The sequence below is a fragment of the Dama dama genome, chromosome 3 (genome assembly GCF_033118175.1).
Source record: "Dama dama isolate Ldn47 chromosome 3, ASM3311817v1, whole genome shotgun sequence".
NCBI classification, from domain to species: domain Eukaryota; kingdom Metazoa; phylum Chordata; class Mammalia; order Artiodactyla; family Cervidae; genus Dama; species Dama dama.
In genome coordinates, this window is record NC_083683.1 from 23195721 (window position 1) to 23221148 (window position 25428).

A 25428-nucleotide genomic window follows, 5' to 3' on the forward strand; every position below is an offset into this window, starting at 1 on the left:
GCTACAGTTTTTCTGAAAGACTGAAAAACAGAGACTAGAGAAGTCTGTTAAGCCAAAAGGAATCTCCTCATATTAAAATTCCAGGACTGCCACTCACTCCCTGGACAGGGGAACAAACTGTGTGTGAGACTGTTACCCATAGAAAAGGCAGCTTTAATTAAGCTCATTTGTATGTTATTAATAAAAACGTGTAATATTTATGAGCTTGATTCTTGTCTGCTCCTTGCCTCGCTTTCTGTTTAATTAGCTGTGTGTAGGAGGTCCTGAATGGCAAGAGCCTCTTTATTTACAGTGATATTCCCAGTACAGTTTGAGATGCATCTGAAACATAACAAAGAGAAAATCAAATTGTTCCTTTGGCCCTAATATAAAAGGAAGTCTGTGGGCTCACACCTTCACTGAAATTGCTCCCGCATTTGAATTACATTCTATCCATGGTGGTTAAATTGAGAAAGAACTTGCCCCATGAGTAGAATATTTTCAGAATTACCGAAAAAGAAAATTCAATCCATTATTGAGTATTATGAAAATAAACAAGCACACACTTAAACATCACCATATACATGTGCACAAATACATATACACATATGCATCCATATGTATGTCATATACACATTTTTTAAATTTATTTATTTTAGTTGGAAGCTAATTACTTTACATATTGTAGTGGTTTTGCCATTGACATGAATTAGCCACGGGTGTACATGTGTTCCCCATCCTGAGCCCCTCTCCCACCTCCCTCCCCATCCCATCCCTCTGGGTCATCCCAGTGCACCAGCCCTGAGCACCCTGTCTCATGCATCCAACCTGGACTGGCGATCTGTTTCACATATGGTAATATACATGTTTCAATGCTATTCTCTCAAATCATCCCACCCTCGCCTTTTCCCACAGAGTCCAAAAGTTTGTTCTTTACATCTGGGTCTCTTTTGCTGTCTCGCATACAGGGTCATCATCACCATTCTTTCTAAATTCCATATATATGTGTTAATATACTGTATTGGTATTTTTCTTTCTGACATACTTCAATCTGCATAATGGGCTCCAGTTTCATCCACCTCATTAGAACTGATTCAAATGCATTCTTTTTAATAGCTGAATAATATTCCATTGTGTATATGTACCACAGCTTTCTTATCCATTCGTCTGCTGATGGACATCTAGGTTACTTCCATGTCCCGGCTATTATAAACAGTGCTACGATGAACATTGGGGTACATGTGTCTCTTTCAATTCTGGTTTCCTCAGTAAATCACAGCAGGATCTTCTATGACCCTCCTCTCAGAGTAATGGAAATAAAAGCAAAAACAAACAAATGGGACCTAATTAAACTTAAAAGCTTTTGCACAACAAAGGAAACTATAAGCAAGGTGAAAAGACAGCCTTCAGAGTGGGAGAAAATAATAGCAAATGAAGCAACTGACAAAGAATTAATCTCAAAAATATACAAGCAGCTTATGCAGCTCAATTCCAGAAAAATAAATGACCCAATCAAAAAATGGGCCAAAGAACTAAACAGACATTTCCCCAAAGAAGACATACAGATAGCTAACAAACACATGAAAAGATACTCAACATCACTCATTATCAGAGAAATGCAAATCAAAACCACAATGAGGTACCATCTCACGCCAGTCAGAATGGCTGCTATCCAAAAGTCTGCAAACAATAAGTGCTGGAGAGGGTGTGGAGAAAAGGGTACCCTCTTACGCTGTTGGTGGGAATGCAAACTAGTACAGTCACTATGGAGAACAGTGTGGAGACTCCTTAAAGAACTGGAAATAAAACTGCCATATGACCCAGCAATCCCACTGCTGGGCATACACATTCTTTTTTTTTTTAGTTATTTTTTTAATTAAAGGATAACTGTTTTACAGAATTTTGTTGTTTTCTGTCAAACATCAACATGAATCAGCCATAGGACATACACATATATTCTTAAGAAAAAAAAAAAAGTTCGGCTTTCAGTATTTGTAAAGTTGATTAACAATGAAATCTTCACCTTTAAGCACCTCAAACATGAACTCACTGCAAAAGAAGACAATAGGAGTATAACTAAAACAATAACAAACATTTATTTGGCATTTTATGCCAGGCATTCTTCTATGAGCTTTAACACGTATTGACTCATTTTAAACTCTCAGCACTCCTATAAGATAAACATATTTATCACCAGTCTCATTTAGAATGGGAAATGAGACTTCAAGAGGCTAAGGAACTTACATGACTAAGTTAAGTAAAAGTAGAGGTGGGGCTGGAACCTAAGATGCAAGCATGCTCCATTGCTTCAGTTGTATCTGACTCTTTGTTACCCCATGGACTGTAGCCCACCAGGCTCCTCTGTCCATGGGATTCTCCAGGCAAGAATACTGGAGTGGGTTGCCGAGCCCTCCTTCCAGGGGATCTTCCTGACCCAGAATCGAACCCACGTCTTCTGCATTGCAGGTGGATTCTTTACCACTGAGCCACCAGGGAAAGCCAGAACCTAAAATATTTGGCTCTCAATAGATCTCTGGATTCTGTTAGCTATGTGTCCATTTCATCAATTACGTATAGCACATGCTTTGACACCCAGAGAAGTAGTTTTGCTTAACACTAAAACCACCGTAGATGTGTAGGTCTTAGATTTCTATCACGAATTATTTTGTTTATTCCTAATCAGAGATATATATCCTTCTTATAAGAAAAACCTTAGAGTAAGTAATATAACTATCAAATAGCATAATTATGAATCCAAACACTGGAAAATCAAAGTTCCTTAAATTTTTACATGGTATTCAAAAAAGGTGGAGTGGGGCTAAGCACTGGGGTGGGTGAGGACATCTATTAGATAGGTTACCATTTTATTTTATCGGCTTAAAAAGTGTCAATAGCACAGACACTGAGTTCAGCCACTTCTCCATCTCAGCGTGGACCTGCAGGACTCAGTCCCCACTCCCCGCCTCCGTCTCGGCGTGGACCTGCAGGACTCAGTCCTCACTCCCCGCCTCCGTCTCGGTGCGAACCTGCAGGACCTAGTCCTCGCTCCCTGCCTCCCCCTCGGCGTGGACCTGCAGGACCTAGTCCTCACTCCCTGACTCCGTCTCGGTGCGAACCTGCAGGACTCAGTCCTCACTCCCCGCCTCCGTCTCGGCGTGGACCTGCAGGACTCAGTCCCCACTCCCCGCCTCCGTCTCGGCGTGGACCTGCAGGACTCAGTCCCCACTCCCCGCCTCCGTCTCGGCGTGGACCTGCAGGACTCAGTCCCCACTCCCCGCCTCCGTCTCGGCGTGGACCTGCAGGACTCAGTCCCCACTCCCCGCCTCCGTCTCGGCGTGGACCTGCAGGACTCAGTCCCCACTCCCCGCCTCCGTCTCGGCGTGGACCTGCAGGACTCAGTCCTCACTCCCCGCCTCCGTCTCGGTGCGAACCTGCAGGACCTAGTCCTCGCTCCCTGCCTCCCCCTCGGCGTGGACCTGCAGGACCTAGTCCTCACTCCCTGACTCCGTCTCGGTGCGAACCTGCAGGACTCAGTCCTCACTCCCCGCCTCCGTCTCGGCGTGGACCTGCAGGACTCAGTCCCCACTCCCCGCCTCCGTCTCGGCGTGGACCTGCAGGACTCAGTCCCCACTCCCCGCCTCCGTCTCGGCGTGGACCTGCAGGACTCAGTCCTCACTCCCCGCCTCCGTCTCGGTGCGAACCTGCAGGACCTAGTCCTCACTCCCCGCCTCCCCCTCGGCGTGGACCTGCAGGACCTAGTCCTCACTCCCTGACTCCGTCTCGGTGCGAACCTGCAGGACTCAGTCCTCACTCCCCGCCTCCGTCTCGGCGTGGACCTGCAGGACTCAGTCCCCACTCCCCGCCTCCGTCTCGGCGTGGACCTGCAGGACTCAGTCCCCACTCCCCGCCTCCGTCTCGGCGTGGACCTGCAGGACTCAGTCCTCACTCCCCGCCTCCGTCTCGGTGCGAACCTGCAGGACCTAGTCCTCACTCCCCGCCTCCCCCTCGGCGTGGACCTGCAGGACCTAGTCCTCACTCCCTGACTCCGTCTCGGTGCGAACCTGCAGGACTCAGTCCTCACTCCCCGCCTCCGTCTCGGCGTGGACCTGCAGGACTCAGTCCCCACTCCCCGCCTCCGTCTCGGCGTGGACCTGCAGGACTCAGTCCCCACTCCCCGCCTCCGTCTCGGCGTGGACCTGCAGGACTCAGTCCTCACTCCCCGCCTCCGTCTCGGTGCGAACCTGCAGGACCTAGTCCTCACTCCCCGCCTCCCCCTCGGCGTGGACCTGCAGGACCTAGTCCTCACTCCCTGACTCCGTCTCGGTGCGAACCTGCAGGACTCAGTCCTCACTCCCCGCCTCCGTCTCGGCGTGGACCTGCAGGACTCAGTCCCCACTCCCCGCCTCCGTCTCGGCGTGGACCTGCAGGACTCAGTCCCCACTCCCCGCCTCCGTCTCGGCGTGGACCTGCAGGACTCAGTCCCCACTCCCCGCCTCCGTCTCGGCGTGGACCTGCAGGACTCAGTCCCCACTCCCCGCCTCCGTCTCGGCGTGGACCTGCAGGACTCAGTCCCCACTCCCCGCCTCCGTCTCGGCGTGGACCTGCAGGACTCAGTCCTCACTCCCCGCCTCCGTCTCGGTGCGAACCTGCAGGACCTAGTCCTCACTCCCCGCCTCCCCCTCGGCGTGGACCTGCAGGACCTAGTCCTCACTCCCTGACTCCGTCTCGGTGCGAACCTGCAGGACTCAGTCCTCACTCCCCGCCTCCGTCTCGGCGTGGACCTGCAGGACTCAGTCCCCACTCCCCGCCTCCGTCTCGGCGTGGACCTGCAGGACTCAGTCCCCACTCCCCGCCTCCGTCTCGGCGTGGACCTGCAGGACTCAGTCCTCACTCCCCGCCTCCGTCTCGGTGCGAACCTGCAGGACCTAGTCCTCACTCCCCGCCTCCCCCTCGGCGTGGACCTGCAGGACCTAGTCCTCACTCCCTGACTCCGTCTCGGTGCGAACCTGCAGGACTCAGTCCTCACTCCCCGCCTCCGTCTCGGCGTGGACCTGCAGGACTCAGTCCCCACTCCCCGCCTCCGTCTCGGCGTGGACCTGCAGGACTCAGTCCCCACTCCCCGCCTCCGTCTCGGCGTGGACCTGCAGGACTCAGTCCCCACTCCCCGCCTCCGTCTCGGCGTGGACCTGCAGGACTCAGTCCCCACTCCCCGCCTCCGTCTCGGCGTGGACCTGCAGGACTCAGTCCCCACTCCCCGCCTCCGTCTCGGCGTGGACCTGCAGGACCTAGTCCTCACTCCCCGCCTCCGTCTCGGCGTGGACCTGCAGGACTCAGTCCTCACTCCCCGCCTCCGCCTCGGCGTGGACCTGCAGGACCTAGTCCTCACTCCCCGCCTCCGGCTCGGGGTGGACCTGCAGGACTCAGTCCTCACTCCCCGCCTCCGCCTCGGCGTGGACCTGCAGGACCTAGTCCTCCCTCCCCGCCTCCGTCTCGGCGTGGACCTGCAGGACTCAGTCCCCACTCCCCGCCTCCGTCTCGGCGTGGACCTGCAGGACTCAGTCCCCACTCCCCGCCTCCGTCTCGGCGTGGACCTGCAGGACTCAGTCCCCACTCCCCGCCTCCGTCTCGGCGTGGACCTGCAGGACCTAGTCCCCACTCCCCGCCTCCGGCTCGGCGTGGACCTGCAGGACCTAGTCCCCACTCCCCGCCTCCGGCTCGGCGTGGACCTGCAGGACCTAGTCCTCACTCCCCGCCTCCGGCTCGGCGTGGACCTGCAGGACCTAGTCCTCACTCCCCGCCTCCGGCTCGGGGTGGACCTGCAGGACCTAGTCCTCACTCCCTGCCTCCGGCTCGGGGTGGACCTGCAGGACCTAGTCCTCACTCCCTGCCTCCGTCTCGGCGCGAACCTGCAGGACCTAGTCCTCACTCCCTGCCTCCGGCTCGGGGTGGACCTGCAGGACCTAGTCCTCACTCCCTGCCTCCGGCTCGGCGTGGACCTGCAGGACTCAGTCCTCACTCCCCGCCTCCGGCTCGGGGTGCACCTGCAGGACCTAGTCCTCACTCCCCGCCTCCGGCTCGGGGTGGACCTGCAGGACCTAGTCCTCACTCCCTGCCTCCGGCTCGGGGTGGACCTGCAGGACTCAGTCCTCACTCCCTGCCTCCGACTCGGCGCGAACCTGCAGGACCTAGTCCTCACTCCCTGCCTCCGGCTCGGGGTGGACCTGCAGGACCTAGTCCTCACTCCCTGCCTCCGGCTCGGCGTGGACCTGCAGGACTCAGTCCTCACTCCCTGCCTCCATCTCGGCCGTGGGCCTGCAGGACCTAGTCCTCACTCCCTGCCTCCGTCTCAGTGTGGATCTGCAGGACTTAGTCCTCACTCCCTGACTCCATCTCTCCACCTCCTCCTTGCATGCTGGGTGTTTTTCAGGCCACAGTGGGGTCTGAGGCGATAGTGGCCCAGGTTTCACAGCTTCTCCTCCTTAGCTCATCTTCCTTCTCTCAAGAAGACCCATCGGTAGGTGTTCTCCTTTTGCAAATACACTTCCCTCCACCACCTTTTCAATCTCTAATTACAGTTCCCTCTGTCCAGTTCCCTGAAATCTCAGCTGGTAAAGAATCTGCCTGCAATGCAGGAGAGCCCGGTTCGATTCCTGGGTTGGGAAGATCCCCTGGGGAAGGGAAAGGCTACCCACTACAGTATTCTGGCCTGGAGAATTCCATGGACTGTATAGGGGCCGCAAAGATTCAGACACAAATGAGCGACTTTTACTTTCACACTTTCTGTCTAGTCAGGCTTCCCTAGTGGCTCAACCAGAGAAGGCAATGGCACCCCACTCCAGTACTCTTGCTGGAAAATCCCATGGACGGGGGAGCCTGGTGGGCTGCAGTCCATGGGGTCGCGAAGAGTTGGACACGGCTGAGTGTCTTCACCTTCACTTCTCACTTTCATGCATTGGAGAAGGAAATGGCAACCCACTCCAGTGTTCTTGCCTGGAGAATCCCAGGGACGGGGGAGCCTGGTGGGCTGCCGTCTATGGGGTCGCACAGAGTCAGACACAACTGAAGCAACTTAGCAGCAGCAGCAGACTGGCTCAACAATAAAGAATATGCCTGCAATGCAGGAGATGCGGGAGACGTGGGTTCGATCCTGGGTCGAGAAGATTCCCAGCACTGGAAATGGCAACTCACTCCAATATCCTTGCCTGGAAAATCCAGTGGACAGAGGAGCCTGGCAGGCTACAGCCCATGGTCTGACCAAGGGCTGGATGTAGACTGAGCGTGCATGCACACACTGGCCCCCGCCTAGTGTGTGACACTAGGCTGATGTGACACCCTGGCTTCAGTTCCCTCTCTGGAACTTCAGCATGCTATTTCCCCCTTGGGTTATGCAATAGAAAATCACAGTATGAAATTTGAGGATTCCATTTTCTCATGTCAAGTGAGATTAAACAACCTCTTGAATGGGCATTTTACTTGGATGGCATGCCCAAATCCATATGACAAGTGGCTACTGAACTTGGGACAAATTCAGTAGGAAGGTGAAATGAAAGACTCTGTCACAACAGAAAGAGCAAGGCAGTAAATCTGATAAGGCCTTTGGCAGTGTTTGGGGGTAAACAATAGATTTCAGTCTGACAAGACTATGTTGTATTTGTTGAATACTAGATAGACATTGTTGTCAAACAGAGAAAGAGGGGTTCTTAAAACAAAGTATCTGTCTTTAAAGCATTTGTGTTCTTTTGTTCTAACTGGGAGAATATACAGGTACAAATGATGAAATGTGGTAAAATGTCCTCACACAAACCGAACACATAAGTGCTAAGAATAAAGTGATTAAAAGGATGTGGGGCTAACAGGGCTTCCAAAAATGACTGGGTTTTGAAACAAGTTTTGACGATGGTGACAGAAGGCAACTAGCCCAGAAGAAGTGGAGAATTTCTAGAGGTTATATAAGAAGCTGTTCGGTAAGTGGTAAGACTGAAATTTTGATAGCTAGTTGTTAAGTATGTAAGATAGTTATTTCAAAGGTGCCGACAAGTTTTTTCTGCTAGTTTTATATTTTTAAAATGTAGCTGAAAGTGGAGGCATCATTCATAGTGGGTGGGCAAGGGATTCTCTTTTGTCTTGGATAAAATTTTTAGAGCATTTGATTACGTGAAAAGAAACCCTAGATTCAAGCCCAGAATGGAAAACACAAGACCATGAAGAGTAAACTGCTCTGTACGATTTCGTCAAAGGTTGCCATCAACGCGGACTGAGGCGCTCTCTGGGAGAAGAAGGGACTTCCATAACTCTCTAGAGCCAGTGAAGACTTGATGGCCTGGACCATTAGGCCAGGCAGGAGAGACATGGCCAAAGGCCACGGTGTGGTAAGGTGCACACGTGCTTAGTCGTGTCTGACTCTTTGCGACCCCATGGACTGTAGCCTGCCAGGTTCCTCTGTCCAGGGATTTGTTAAACTGGTCCCTGTAACATGGGAGCAGGAATGGGCTTAGAGGAAGTTTGAAAGATTAAGAGGACAATAAGAGACCTCTTTTGAGTGGCTTGACCAATGAACTAGTGATAGCTAGCTTTCAGGTTACTTTTCCTTTTCTGCAGAGTAATTCTCTTCTGTCATCCTCAAATCATTGGTAAAGTTTTGTAAACTAGGTCTTAGAAGGGCTGAGAAAGCGAACTGTGGCCACACTGAGATTCTCAGCAGCCTGGAGAAGCAGTTGTGAAATCTCCAGAGTCCACCCACAGAAAAACCTAGAACACTAAGCCAGACTTGAAAGCCCATTAAAGGCTAGACTTCTTGATAATTTGGGAGTGCAAAGGGGGGCTGTAAATTGTCATTAGGTATCAAATAGAAAGTTAAGCCCTGGAGCCCAGAGAATTTGTGATGTATCAGGCTATCCTGAGATACATCAGTATAGAAAATAGATAAACTCTCATAGCACTTATATTTCATAGCATTTATATTTTAACTAGAAAGACAGGCAGTAATGAAATAAAGCAAGTGATAGGTACTAATAAGATTAAAAATATATATATATTGTGAAAGAGACTCGTTACTGAGACCATAAAAGTCCAGATTTGGAATTTTGTAAATTAAAAGCACAGAGATGCACCACTCATTGGAAATCCATAGGGGTGAGCACTGGCTACCTACAGTTAGCTGTAACTGGTTGCGAAACCCAGAATAAGTCAGGTAACTTCTCTGAGCCACAATTTCATCGCCTACGTAAGTGAAGGAAATTAAATTGGATCTATTCTAAGATAAATAGGAAAACTTAAAAAAAGAATGAAAGAAAAAGCTGAAGGAAAAAGCAAGCCATTGTAATAAACAGCAATTTCTCAAATGGTCTGTAGCCATATGCCCTACTAATGTACCTTATTTTATTATGATTATCATAGATATATTATTACCCATCTTCTTAGGAATTCACAATGCTTTAGTGACTAACCCCTCTGCTTCACAGTGGTTTCTTTTTTATCTTAATAGTACTTATCTCTTGCTTTATTTAATTACAGCCTGTCTTTCTGATTAAAATATAAGTGCTATGAGAACTTGTCTTTTTTCTTTACTGATCTGTTTTCAGCATTTAACACAGTATTTGGCAAACGGTGGATTACCTTTTAGATCAGACACTGAAGTGGTTAAATTTTACATATTACAGTCAATAATAACCCAAAAGCAAAGTATTAAGATTCCCTAGCAATGCTTTCAGTAACCAACCATGCAAATACTAATTCTACCTGAGAGATTTGTTTCCAGTGAAAAGTGTCTGATCAGATAAAGCATGGTGCCCCAGGATCACACAAAACAGTTACTTTATGAATTAAGATACTTTACAATTTCTGGTAAGTTTTTTTTTTTTAATTTTCATTTCTCTTTAACGATCTGAGACCTTGATAACATAGAAAATACCAGGAGAAAGTCATGCTGGGTTGAGTGGGAATGAGGAACAAAGCTTAAAACCTGTTAAGGCCACCTGGTCTCATGAGATTACATTGCCATCATCCCCTTCATCAATAATTAACGGCAATGAAGTTCTTACTATAATCAAAGCACAATAGCATGAATTTAAAACACCAAAGAACAACTTCTGGCACAAATAAAAAATGAACCCTGCCCCCAGATAGAAAAAGAATATTTGGCTTGCTAAGCCTATTCCTAGGACCTAAGAGATTTGAAAGTTCCAGCTAAAGCTCTCAAGCTACTGGCTCCTAATGGAACCTAAATTCTTATCAGGAATAAAAACAATTTAATCTGATCAATAATACTGGTGAAGTTTACCCATGAAAACACCAATTTTTGTAATTAAAACTAAACTCAGCTCCTCCCAACTATTTTTTAAGAGAGAAATGGGCCGTGAACTGGCGTTGGAAGAAACCCAAAGGGAGAGAAGAAAGTTGTGCAAAGTCCATAAATTTTCCAACTAGACATAACACACACTGAGGTGAAGTCTACAGGATGGGACTTTATTATTTACGGAGATAACCTCAAAAATTTCAACATCAGGTCTGAAGCACTGGAGAATACTACTAGGGTAACAGAATACCCTGAAACACTGACTGAGCAGGTGTTAGAGCTATGCTGCTGGGGTATATACTTTCCTGAACTGGGCCCAAGAGTCACATCCCTAGTTTTACCAAAGACCTTCTTTTTCCCACAGCAAAAAACAACACTTCACATCAAAAAGATTCCTTCTAGTCCACAAGTTTGTCAAGAGTAATTTGTTTAGATAAAAGCTGTAGAACTCACTATAAGAAGCAGGAATCAACTTGTATCCATATATAATTTGTTTTTTCATTCAAAAACATCTTCCCACTCAGCTCCAACTTGCATGGACACCCTTCCATGAACTGCCTGTCTTTCACCCTAGACACACACACACACACACACACACACACACACACACGGTGCTTCACGACTAGCTAATACATGTTTAGGACCTGAGCTTCCTAAGGACATAACTAATATGCTCGATGTCCACACAGAATACTCACTCTTATGATATATACCAAGCACTAATCTGCCATTCAAAACCTTAGTCCTGTTCTGTTTTTAGCTATTGATCTTGATACTTCTTTTCCCATTTCTACTTCACTCTTTGAACTCCAGCATCTGGTATAATTTTGACTCTTCACAACAATGATTCCAGTTCTAATCTTAGTCTCATGTCACTTAGGACTCCATTATACTACTTCAGTTCTGTCCCACGTCTTCACATCAACTCTAGGCCAATAAAAAGAATCTGGATTTCCCATAAATCTTATGTTCTCCTTTCGACTAACAGACACTTTTTAAAGTTTTTTGAAACTTAAAAATGGAGTCAAAACATTTTTGGTTATTAGGAACCAGAAAATATAACAACTGAACTCACTGCACTGAAGACAATAAAAATTAGTAAGAATGGTTGCTCCTGCAAAGTTATATAGCTATGCTAGCCCTGCAGCTTGGTTTTTAGTATGTAATAGGTACTGTTATTTTGCTTCTTGGATCTATAGTGCTTTGGAGAAAAACATTAATTGATCAAATTACCATAAATACTCTGCTTGCTAGAAATGTAGTCAGAGCTTAAATTCGCTCTTTTACATTTCAACCAGTGGTTTTCCTTGATGGCAAGGTTTCTGATTATGAGATTTTTTTTTTAAGAAAGTCATTAAAAGTCTCTGGTATAATCCACATAACAATAAAAGCATCCATGGATGCTAACTACCATGCTGGGAATAGGTTAATATCTCATTTTCATACAAGTGTTGGTTGAGAACTCCTTATATATCAAGGCCCTGAGATATGCACAGAAGTTTCAACAATGAGACACACTATTCTCCTTAAGGGATTTATAACCCAATGGAAGAGACAAGTAATGAGCAGCCAAGGACAATACAATGTGACATGACCAGGTGTTAAGGTAGCACATAAGTGGGATGACCCACAAGTAAGCCTAAGTCATGCTGGGTTCTAATTTAAGGGGCTTCCTTGGGGGCTCAGACAGTAAAGAATCCACCTGCAATGCAGGAGATCCAGGTTTGATTCCTGGGTCAGGAAGATCGCCTGGAGATCGGAACCTACTCTAGTATTCTTGCCTGGGAAATTTCATGGACAGAGGAGCCTGGCGGGCTACAGTCCATGGGGTCACAAAGAGTTGGACACGACTGAGAGGCTCACACTTTCCCTTCACTTTCAAGGTAGAAGATGAGGAGTCTAGGAAATGTGGATGGGGACATGTATTGGTTATCTGTTGATTGAACAAAAGACCACAAATTGAGCAACTTATAGCAACATCCATTTATCACCTCACAGTTCTGCAGGTTAGAAATCCAAGTGCACTTTCACTGGTTCTCTGATCAGGGTCTCAAGAGACTGAAATCAAGGTGTGTTCAGGCCAGGAGGTTATCTAGTGGCTTTAGAGAAGAATTCACTTCCTTGTTCAAACTATTGGCTGAATTCCTTTCCTTGCACTCGGAGGACTGAAGGCCCTGGTCCCTTAGCAGCTGGCAGCCAGGAGCTGTTCTCACCTCCTAAAAGCTGCCCACATCCCTCGGCACAAGTATTTTTCCATCCTCAAAGCCAACAATGCTGTGTCCAGTGGCCCCCCTCCCTGCGCTTTTAATCTCTCCCACTATCCTGTCTCCTACTTTGGCCTCATCTGCCACCAGCCAAAGAAAGCTCTTTGTTTCTAAGAGCTCCTGTGATTACAATGGGCCTACCAGATAATCCTGTATGACCTCCTTATTTTAGGATCAACTGTGCAGTGTAACCTAACAAGCAGAGAAATCTTATCACATTCATCGGTTCTAGGGACCAGGGACAGGGCATCTTTGGGAGACCATTTTATTATTTTTTAATTAGTTGTTATTGCAATATAGTTGATTTACAATGGTGGGTTAGTTTCAGATGTGCAGCAAAGTGAATCAGTTGTACATATACATATAGACACTCTTTTTTAGATTCTTTTCCCACAAGGTCATTACAGAGTATTAAGTAGAGTTCCCTGTACTATACAGTAGCTTCTTATTAGTTATCTATTTTGTATACAGTCACGGGTTCGATTCCTAGGTCAGGAAGATCCCCTGGAGTAGGAACTGGCAGCCCACTCCAGTATTCTTGGCTGGAAAACTCCACGGACAGAGGAGCCTAGCAGGCTACAGTCGCTGGGGCAGCAGAGAGTCAAACACAACTAAGGCCCATGGGCAGATGCCTGAAGGTGGAACAAAACCCAGCCCACTCCAGAAGAGCAAAGACAGCAGTGGGGTTAACACAGGTGACCCGCAGTCTACCATGCTTGAAGGGCACGGCACTGCCGCGTCTGACCACTAACGTTAAAAGTGTGGTCGGAAAGTGAAAGTCGCTCAGCCGTGTCCGACTCTTTGTGACCCCTTGGCCCATACAGTCCGTGGGATTCTCCAGGACAGGATACTGGAGTGGGTGGCCTTTTCCTTCTCCAGAGGATCTTCCCAATTCAGGGATCAAACCCAAGTCCCTCGCATGGCAGGCAGATTCTTTACCAGCTGAGCCACAAGTTCAATTCAGTCGCTCAGTCGTGTCCGACTCTTTGCGACCCCATGAATCGCAGCACGTCAGGCCTCCCTGTCCATCAACAACTCCTGGAGTTTACCCAAACCCATGTCCGTTGAGTCGGTGATGCCATCCAACCATCTCATTCTCTGTCGTCCCCTCCTCCTCCAGCCCCCAATCCTTCCCAGCATCAGCGTCTTTTCCAATGACTCAACTCTTCACATGAGGTGGCCAAAGTATTGGAGTTTCAGCCTCAACATCAGTCCTTCCAGTGAACACCTAGGGCTGATCTCCTTTAGGATGGACTGGTTGGATCTTCTTGCAGTCCAAGGGACTCTTAAGAATCTTCTCCAACACCACAGTTCAAAAGCATCAATTTTTCGGCACTCAACTTTCTTCACAGTCCAACTCTCACATCCATAAATGACCACTGGAAAAACCATAGCCTTGACTAGATGTAATATCTCTGCTTTTTAATATGCTGTCTAGGTTGGTCATAACTTTCCTTCCAAGGAGTAAGCGTCTTTTAATTTCATGGCTGCAATCACCATCTGCAGTGATTTTGGAGCCAAAAAAAAGTCAGCCACTGTTTCCATGGTTTCCCCATGAAGTGATGGGACCAAATGCCATGATCTTAGTTTTCTGAGTGTTGAGCTTTAAGCCAACTTTTTCACCTTCCTCCTTCACTTTCATCAAGAGGTTTTTTAATTCCTCTTCACTTTCTGCCATAAGGGTGGTGTCATCTGCATATCTGAGGTTACTGATATTTCTCCCAGCAATCTTGATTCCAGCTTGTACTTCCTCCAGCCCAGCATTTCTCATGATGTACTCTGCATATAAATCAAATAAGCAGGGTGACAGTATACAGCCTTGACGTAGGGAAGCCCTAAATTTGACTCCGCAATTTGGAAAAAAAAAAAAAAAAGTCAAAGAAAGCCGAGTCGTCATCATTTTCTGCCTCAAGTAAAGAGCCCAGATCTCCCGAAAGCTATGGGAATGACGGAGTCCCAGATGCTCCTTCTCACCCTGCTGACGGTGAAGATGGAGAACAGCCTGTCTACATTCGAAGAACAGGCAGAAAAGAACCTACAAATAATGTGCAAAGAGATGGAGAAACTCCACGAACAGATGTAGGAGCTGAAGCGCAGGCATCTCTGCCAGAGGAAGAGGGAGCTGGCAGATGCCCTGGACGCGCGGATCGCGATGCTGAGCCCCTTTGAGGCCGTGGCCAGCCGCTTTCCCGGACAGTACAAGACGTGCCCGACGGCCCTGGGCACCGTGAGGCACGCGCTGCCCGTGCAATCCGTCCACCCGGATGGGGACAGGCAGCTCTTCTTAGACGAGTCTCAGCGGGAACGGACGACCACACGCCGTCTGCTGGAATAATTTAGCATCGGCAGCTCAGAAGAAAACGCGAAGGCATTGGACCTGATGAGGGAACTCAAGGAGTTGACCAGAAGCCGCACCTGGAGCTGCGAAGGAGCTTCGGCGAAGTTCTGAAACTCTCCGCCGAGGCGAGGAAGGAGGCAGCCTTAGGCCACCAGGAGGCCTGGGAAGAGGCTCGGGGCCCCAAGGCCCCCAGCCGGTGATCTTTTGATCCCAAGCAGGCCACTGATGGGGAAACTTGGGGAGAGGTCAGGAGCCTCTCGGGCCACGAAGAGCTATGAATCCGCACACAGGTCGTGTTCCTGATCCAAGTGGGGAAATTCCTGTGCCCCGTGGGGCGGGAAGCACGTTTTGTGCCCCTTGTTCGGGGGCACAGGGAACCTGCAGTGGCCCACCTGTGATGTTCTTAAAACTTGAGCACCTTTTGCACTTAGCCTAGCCATATAGTTATTTTTGTGTGATAATCTCATTGGATAACTTAACAAATAAAACCTATCTTGCAATGAAAAAAAAAAAAGCAGGAGCAGCGGTATGAATATTTCAACCCCAATCTGGGAGGCTGTTTTAGAAATTCTGTTACCAGAGGCCTCTAACCAACTTCATTCTTGAATTACAGCAATTTATATATACAATGCACTTGCTACAGACTTTTTTACAGTGAGGCCTTGTTTTCCTCAGAGATAAGGTCGCTTGAAAAATCAGGGTTGTATGGATAGTCGTGAACCTAGAACTAGAAGGGTCTTCAAAAGATTATCTTTGAAGCAAGTAAGAAACACCTGTCTTCATTTTATACTGAAGGTGCCTAAATCCAGAGGGAGGGAGGGAGACACACTCAGCACCACTCCCGGCAGCAGAAAGACAGCAGAACCTCCCTGGCTGCCCTTCACAGAGTCGGCAAGTTCACACAAGGCCTCCTTCCCTCAGATCCTCCCCAGAGCTGTGGAACTCCTCACTGTTGGCATTTTGCATCAATGAGCTGCGCTGTTTAAACACAAACCAGCATCTCTTGCAGCAAATCCAAAGATTCAGACTTTCCTTGTCTGAGTGTCTCTCCTGTGGATAGTCATTAAGGGCCCAGTTAAAAATGAAATATGTGCTTATATTCTGGTAAATATCACTGATTCAATGGACATGAGTTTGAGCAAGCTCCGGAAGATGGTGAAGGACAGGGAAGCCTAGTGTGCTGTAGTCCATGGGGTCGCAAAGTCGTACACAACTGAGCTACTGAACAAGAAATCATGCTTTTTAAAGCATGGGCTCTGCAGGCAGACTTGAGTATCAATCAACCTTCCTTCAGGAAGTTTCTTAACCTCTTCTCTGTAAAATGGGTGTGATATTACTACCCATCACATAGGGCTACTTGGAGGAGTAATTGAGATAGCACATGAACATTTTTCACTTACCACAGTGACAAGACGATTATTATTATTTACTAGATCTCCACACGGGTTTTTCACGACAGTGATTGCATTAACTGCCCTCTTCTGTGGCCATTTCTACTGCTATCTGATTAGAGGAAATGGCCTTACCCTCTTTTTTCCTACTCCCCTTGGCATCAGTCTAATTGAATAAAACTAAGAAAGTGCAATTTAAGTCTTACACATACTGCTATAGAAACATCACCTCTCCCGTTCCTCTGCCTACAATCACCCAAGCCCCTTTGGTCTTCAGAGGAGTTTAATAGTGATACACAAAGACTCTGAGACCAGACTGGGGTGATCAACTGTGCCAGGAATGAGGGATTTCAGGGATATGGGAACTTCAGTGACAAAACTGAGATGATCCCAGGAAAAATGGGACTGCTGTTTACCCTAGGAGAGACTGCCTTTGTCATCTCAGGTAGTTTACTAACCTTTCTGGGTCTCAGTTTCCACACACAGAGATTACAGCAATTCTCCTTCACAGAGTTGCTTTTGGGTTTCTTTTGAAGAGTAAATGAGTTAATACATAAAGTGCTTAGGATCATGCCTAGTATAGAATAAATACTCAATAAAAGTTGGTTATTATTATGATCACTAACCACTAAAAAGAAACATGAAATAACAAACTAACACCCAAGGACATGGCAGAGAGCCCAGAGTCTTATGAAGCCCTTAAAGCCCAAGAGTGGGGCCCTGAAAAGATGTTTTTTCCCCTGCATCATTGTGTCATAACTCTCCAAGAGATCATGAAAACAAAGAAAAATAAGAATATTCTATTATCTGAAGAAAGAATAATGAGAGAACTACAAATGAAAACCACCCTAAGTGTGGAGAAAAGGGAACCCTCTTACACTGTTGGTGGGAATGCAAACTAGTACAGCCGTTATGGAGAACAGTGTGGAGATTTCTTATAAAACTGGAAATAGAACTGCCATATGACCCAGCAATCCCACTGCTGGGCATACACACCAAGGAAACCAGATCTGAAAGAGACACATGCATCCCAATGTTCATCGCAGTACTGTTTATAATAGCCAGGACATGGAAGCAACCTAGATGCCCATCAGCAGACGAATGAATAAGGAAGCTGTGGTACATATACACCATGGACTATTACTCAGCCATTAAAAAGAATTCATTTGAATCAGTTCTAATGAGATGGATGAAACTGGGGCCCATTATACAGAGTGAAGTAAGCCAGAAAGATAATGATCAATACAGTATACTAACACATATATATGGAATTTAGAAAGATGGTAACGATAACCCTATATGCAAAACAGAAAAAGAGACACAGATGTACAGAACAGACTTTGGGACTCTGTGGGAGAAGGCGAGGGTGGGATGTTTTGAGAGAGCAGCATCGAAACATGTATATTATCTAGGGTGAAACAGATCATCAGCCCAGGTTGGATGCATGAGACAAGTGCTCTGGCCTGGTGCACTGGGAAGACCCAGAGGGATCGGGTGGAGAGGGAGGTGGGAGGGTGGATCAGGATGGGGAATACATGTAACTCCATGGCTGATTCATGTCAATGTATGACAAAAACCACTACAATATTATAAAGTAATTAGCCTCCAACTAATAAAAATGGGGAAAAAAAAGAAAAAGAAAACCACCCTAAGCTACCATTTCATTAGATTAACCAAAACCAACAAAAATAAACCAAAAGAAAAAAAAGTAGAAATTTGGCCACACTCAGTTACTTACATTGAAGGGAACAGGCCCTCCCACACTGTGCCTGACAGTTGCAAAATGGTCAGGCAGCATGGAAGGACATCTGCCAATATCCATCAGAATCACAGATGCATTTAACTACGATGTTGCTTCTGGGAACCTCTCCTATGGGTCCTCTCACACATCACATAGTGGATCTAGGTACAAGACCATCCACTGAGAACTGTTTGTTATAAGAAAACCTAGCAACAATCCAAATGTCCAAAAATAGGGGACAGTCATACAGCGGAATATGACGTGGAAGCAAAAAAAAAATAAATAAATAACAGAACACAGAGGCTCTCTGTGTATTAATGTGGAAAGATCTCCAAATATATTCATTATTGTTGTTTAGTCACTAAGTCCTGTCTGACTCTGGGATCCCATGGGTTGTGGCACCCCAGACTCCGCTGTCCTCCACTGTCTCCTGGAGTTTGCTCACATTCATGTCTGTTGAGTCACTGACACTCTCCAACAATTTTATCCTCTGCTGCCCCCTTCTCCTTTTGCCTTCAGTCTTTCCCAGCATCAGGGTCTTTCTCTAATGAGTCCAAGTATATTATTCAGTAACAAAAAATAAAACATATATATATATATATATAATATACTGTCTTTTATGGGAAAAAGGAAATAAATATATATATACATATATAAGTATACATAAATAAATTCATATATGCTTGCATATGCATAAAGAAATACTGGAAGAATAAGCAAGAGAATAATTAAAATGACTATTTCTTAAGGGCAGAAAAAAATAAAGTAGATGGAAATGGGGTAGCAAAAAAATATCTCCACTTAGTTCTTTATATTTCATTTTTATTTTGGCATCTCTAAATATTTTACCCACCAAAAGATAGACTTTTAAAAAATGTGAAAAATCAAAAGCTCTTTATCTATATCATCCACTGAAAGATTAGTACCACTCTCTTCTATGAAATGTCTCATTCGAGAAAACAGGAAGTTGCGCTAAAAACAATGTTGTACTCCATCCACCCAAACAAATAAAGCAAAGATTTCTGACATGCGACTTTGAGGACCACCCCTCATCCTGCCAAATGGAAAGGAACCGAGGGGGTTGTTCTGAGGGTACTGCTCTGCAGTCCCCTCTGATTTGTGAATACATCCCCCTCTCAACCCAGTGGCGTGGACCAGGATCTGAGAGGACAGAGGATGCTGTATGTTTTCCTTTCTCAGCCAGGAGGAGGTTTCATCATCCCATCATCTTACACTTGCACGTTAGGAGCTCTGTTCTGCTTTTTATGTTAATTGGAATCGGCTGCTTTGGGCTCTGACACAGGCATTTAGCACTAGCAGTCAATTGCTCTTTCCTCAGCCATCTGGCAAAAGAGTTGAAACCAGCAATTTTCTGAGTCAGAATTAGACATCTGAAAAAGAATGTGCACATAGGCAAACCCCTTAGAAGTGTGGAATGAAAGAAAGGGGCAGGTAGAGGGATGGAAGGCTACAAACCCCACTGTGGAGTGACGTGATTTCAAAGATGAGAACGCAAAACGGCACTCTGATTTCCCGACACCAGCAGGACAAAGCGCTCAGGATTACTCAATATCTCTCCCTCACCGTCTGTCCCGCACAACAGATGTTGCCTTCACTTTGGCGGTCTACCCTCTCCCTCCGTCCTGAAGACATTCTCATCGGTAGCTCACGGCCAGACCCTTTAACTTCAGCAGGACTTACGGAGCACCCTCGCTTCTGTGACAGCATCATCTCCTGGTCCTTCAAGCTCTGACTGTCCTTGTTCCATCACCTTCACATGCCCCTCTTTTTCCACCTGCCCTTTAGATGTTGGTCTTCTCTGTGGGCTTCTGTCCTCCACTCATCTTACTGCGTACACTTACTCTCTTGTCTGCAGGTTTGAGGTCTTCACAGACCTAAATGCCTGCATGAAAATAATGCTGGCTTAGGCCCTGATAGCTCAGACAGTAAATAATCTGCCTGCAATGCAGGAGACCCAGGTTCAATCCCTGGGAACCTGGGTTGGGAAGATCCCCTGGAGAAAGGAATGGTTACCCACTCCAGTATTCTTGCCTGGAGAATTTCATAGACAGAGGAGCCTGGGGGCTACAGTCCATGAGGTCACAAAGAGTCAGATACAACTGAGCAATAAACACTCTTTAGCTCTTAAAGGGAAACTCATATTAGACCCATTCTGACCCTGCTTACTTTTTATATGAGCCCATTCTGGATTTCTTGAGGAAGCATCACACTCTCTTCACACAAAGGCAGCAGTGAATATACTTCCATCTGTCATTCCCTGTTTGGTAAAGAGTTAAGAGTCTCCAAAATTTGGGCAGGACGCCCACCACCACCAGCACCAGTGTCAATGGCTCAAACACTACACCAGTAAACCTTAAGTATTATTGTAATAAGGTACAAATGTCATTTCCAGATTGATGGCTACGTCATCCCTAAATTAGCCACACACTGGTGATGACCGTTAACACCCCATGTTGGCCCACCTATCCTCTGCCTAGAAAATGCACAAATACACAAAGTGCTCATCTGTGTGCTCAGTATACCTGCCACTGCATCTTTCCCAGAGAGGAAATCCGTGCTGGTTCTAAGCATCTTCCATCTGCCTGAACACGTGTGTGTGTGTGTGTGTGTGTGAGTCACTCAGTCGTGTCCGACTCTTTGCAACCCCATGGACTGTAGCCCATCGGGCTCCTCTGTCCATGGGACTCTCCAGGCAAGAATACTGGAGTGGGTTGCCATGCCCTTCTCCAGGGGATCTTCTCGACCCAGGGATCAAACCTGGGTCTCCTGCATTGCAGGCAGATTCTTTACTGTCCGAGCCCTCTGTACCCCCTTGCTTCCCTCATGTGCACCTGGCCAGGAACGCAGGCTGAGCAGCAGCCAGCCAGGACACGTGAAGACCACAGCACAGGCTCAGGCTCTGTGGTCCCGCTGCCCGCATGCAGCTGCCCTGGGTGCGTTGTTTCCTCTCATTGCTTCTCACTCTGAGTTTTAAACTGATTCAGGGAGCTACATCATTCCAGCATGTTAAGTGAATCTGTGAGCCTTTCTGCTTCATGACTTCTATAATAACTTGTCTGGGATGGCATGTGGAGGCTAGCACTGCACCAGAGTAATTTCCCACAAGACATTTTATTGATAGCTCTCTCTTATCTGTGAACTACCTCTTCATCTCTAGTCATAATATGATTAGAAGCCTTTTCTTTCAGGTTTTCAGATTTTCCTATAATAATCCTGTAATCTGGAAAGTAATTATGCTTTTCAAAAGGGCAAAAGAATCCACTGCTCCCTACCGGAGCCCAAGGGCTAAGCTTTGTTGCCCAGTACCCAGACTCTTGCCCAGGGGGGTGATGCAGTGGATGGAAGGGTAGTCAGTTCTACACATGCTGGCTTCTGTCCTCGGTCAGACTGTCTACTTGCGCTCTCTGCCCCCTCACTCCCCACCTTAATCGTGTGTTTATGACTTATGTGAAGCCTAAAGCATAGGACTGGCTCAAGGCAGAGTTCTTGGAGCTCGTGTGTCTACTGGAATGCAGGTGAATATAGTAGGGGGCGAGGAACCAGGGGAAATCACTTCACAAAGACTGACTCGCCACTAGCTGGGAAGGGCGCTCCCAGCCCCTGGTGCTGGACACGGACTGCAACATGTGTCCTCCTAGACCCCTTGTAAACCTGCCATTCAGATCATCTTCCATCTGTTGGCGTATTCGGTCTCCAAACCAAGCACATTGTAATTCCTGAAATGCCAACTTCTCAGAGCATCACACACAGACCTCCCTGCCATTACAGACCCAGGCCAACCTGATTGGATTCGGAATGTTCATGGTCTCATGGTCATTGTACAGGTCATTATACAGAATCCCATTTCTCTAGCATTTCCTATGTTCATTTTCAAAATGGGACTGCAATTTCAGAGGATGCAAAATGGCAGCCCATACACATTAAATAATTAAGAAATTTAATTATTTTTTAAAAATCCAGATTTATAGCCTCTCTTGAAAGATGGGAGCTCTGGATCTGCCATGGCAACAATAGGCTGCCCTCTTGAGACAGGCCATAGGCGCTCCAGTTTCTCAGAGACCCTATCCCCTTCTACAGTAATCCACTCGTTTATGTCTCCTGGGAGACTCTCCTGGGATGCATCATGGCATTAGTCTTTCTGGAGCTTGTCCCATGTTTTACCAAGATGATGTTGACCTGTCATCCATTCTCCTTGTCTAATCTGTAGGGCTTGGGAGGTCCAGTTGTCTTGCCTATATTCTTGTTCTCTGACTGTGATTTGACCTTGGCTAGTCTTCTAGTTACTTTGTCCTTAAGCCACTAAGATGCCCTGACATCAAGAACTACCATAAGCCGCGGGGGCGTCTTGTAGTGGCCTTAATGTTCATTTTCAGTGTTTCAATATAGGGGTCATCACACCAATCCAGCAAATATTGTCAGAACCCCAGAAGCTTCTTTGAAAATTAGTCAAGGGCCTCAGAAGTCTCATTCTCCATCCCTCAGGCCTGTGACCTATCCATTTAGTTGGCATCAAATGCCTCCTGAGATTAAACAAAGGCCTGAGAGATAATGAGATGAAATGACTTGACCTTCACATTTGAGATCTCTCCTCTCCTTCCAAGCCTGTCGCTGGTTCAGATTATTTTTATCATTTTTCAAAGCAGCAGCGTTTATTTCCTCTGCTTCACTGAGCTGTGCAGATGCAAGGTCTAGAAGGAATATTTAGTGGTCACCATGGTTACCATTAGTCATATGAAGTTATAGCTAGTGTGCTGATTCCTCTCTTCACAGCTGTAAAAAGAAAGCGCACTCCAATAGGCAGGCTTGCTGGGCTCTGAAGACTGTATGTCTGTAAGGCACTCGGCTCCTCTGCTAATTTATCTTCATCTGCAAGTTTAATTCACACTTTAAAGATTTTAGGCAGGGAGGGTTTCAGAGAACTTGAAAGCTAGAAAAGAATTGAGAGATAATTTAGACTTGGCCTCTCATTCTACACATAAGGAAACGGAAGACCAGAAAGGAGGAGGGACTTGGGTTCACACAATAAGTCAATCAGTCATCTAAAGGTGTATAATCAATGAGTACCAGTGCCAGGGTTCCTTTTGCCCCTACCAAGTCTCTCGCCCTAAGTAATCAGCAAGGATAAGAAATAAAAAGATTTAGGATGGACAAAGATTATCCAAGTTCAGTGCAAGGCAGGGAAATCTGATCCTACAGCGAGAAGTTAGAGCTTTGAGATGGAGCTTAAGTCAAAAACTACAAATGGTCTCTAAGGCCATATTGGCCTTGGAGTGTCAACTGAGCTTTATGACTGGTTAAGTTTAGATGATACAGTCACTAGTTCAAAATGGGGCTGTTTGTCTGCTGGTTCTTACAAGTTTTCTGAAAAGTGGGTGTCCCACAATTTCTGTACCCTCTTCCTGCATCCTGACCTCTTACTAGTTCTCAATTCCTCTACTCTCCTGACTCAGTACTCAATAGAGCCTCACTTCATGAAGCCTAGGCATATGGCTCTCATATTATTGCTTTGCAATTGACTGGATGTAAAAATAATATTGTATATAGAACATGAGTCAAAAGCTGACTCACTATAAAAGACCCCGATGCTGGGAAAGATTGAAGGCAAAAGGTGAAGAAGGCAGCAGAGGATGAGATGGTTGGATGGCATCACCAACTCAATGGACATGAACTTGAGTAAACTCCAGGAGTTAGCAGAGGACAGAGAAGCCTGGCATGCTACAGAAAATGGAGTTCAGACACAACTTAATGACTGAAGGACAACAACAACAGTAGAACATTTAAGACAAGAGTCAGAAAGTCTTCATACTTTCTAATTCAAGAAAGGTTTTCTAACTCTTTTACAATTCACAATATTTTTTTGTCTGAAGTCTCAACATTAGATGATCTGCATAAATGCTTCCTTGCAGATCTTGCTTCTAAGGACCATTCCTTGCTAAATGGAACCTGAACTTAGAGGAAGGAGGAAACACAAGAGGAGGAAGAAATACAAGAAGCATTTAGAGTATATTATTATCCTAAAAAGGAAGGAAGTACTCCAAAAAAATGATACGAGATGTTACGGACTGAAAGAAAGTCTGTGTCCCTTCATAAATCATATGTTGAAACCTTAACCCCCAAGGAGCTAGGGTCTTTGAGGAGCTGATAAAGGTTAGATGATGTCATGAGGATAGGACCCTAATCCAATAGGGCTTGTGACCTTAGAAGAAGAAAAAGAGATGCTAGATTTCTCTCTCCACCACATGAGGGTTCAGAGCGAAGGTAGCCTTCTGTGAGCCAGGAAGAGAGCTCTCGTGAGGAACCAAATAGACCAGCACCTGGAATTCCAGCCTCCAGAGATGTGAGAAAGAAGTTTCTGTTACTACTTAAGCCATCTAGTCTGTAGTATTTTGTCATGGTAGACCAAACAGACTAATAGAAGAGAGAGGTCAGAAAGACTCAGGAGCCGCTTTAAGGGCACCCACTGACCTAATCTGGGACAATTAGAGCTTCAGAATGAATGAACTAATAGTCATTTCAGTTGCTCAGTCATGTCTGACTCTTTGCAACCCCATGGACTGCAGCAAGTCAGGCTTCCTTGTCCATCACCAACTCCCAGAGCATATTTAAACTCATGTCCATCATGTTGGTGATGCCATCCAACCATCTCATCCTCTGCCATCCCCTTTTCCTCCTGCCTTCAATCTTTCCCAACATCAGGGTCTTTTCCAAGGAGTCAGTTATTCGCATCAGGTGGCCAAAGTATTGGAGTTTCAGCTTCAGCATTAGTCCTTCAAATGAATATTCAGGGCTGATTTCCTTTAGGATAGTCTGGTTGGATCTCCTTGCAGTCCAGGGGACTCTCAAGAGTCTTCTCCAACACCTCAGTTCAAAAGCATCAATTCTTCGGTGCTCAACTTTCTTTTTAGTTCAACTCTCACGTCCATACATGACTACTAGAAAAACAATAGCTTTGACAAGACGGATCTTTGTTGGCAGAGAAATGTCTCTGCTTTTTACTATGCTGTCTAGGTTGGTCATAGCTTTTCTTCCAAGGAGCAAGTGTCTTTTTATTTCATGGAAAATGAAATGCTATAGTCACCATCTGCAATGATTCTGGAGCCCAAAAAAATAGTCTCTCTCTGTTTCCATTGTTTCCCCATCTATTTGCCATGAAGTGGTGGGACCAGATGCCATGATCTTAGTTTTCTGAATGTTGAGCTTTCAGCCAACTTTTTCACTCTCCTCTTTCACTTTCATCAAGAGGCTCTTTAGTTCTTCTTTGCTTTCTGCCATAAGGGTGGTACTGGATTATAACATATTTAACAAAAAATAAGAATCCATTAATTCAACTAAATAGCATAGAAGGCAGTTTCTACCCAAGCATCTGGTTTGTACACCTCAAAGAAAAAAAAAAGCAATGT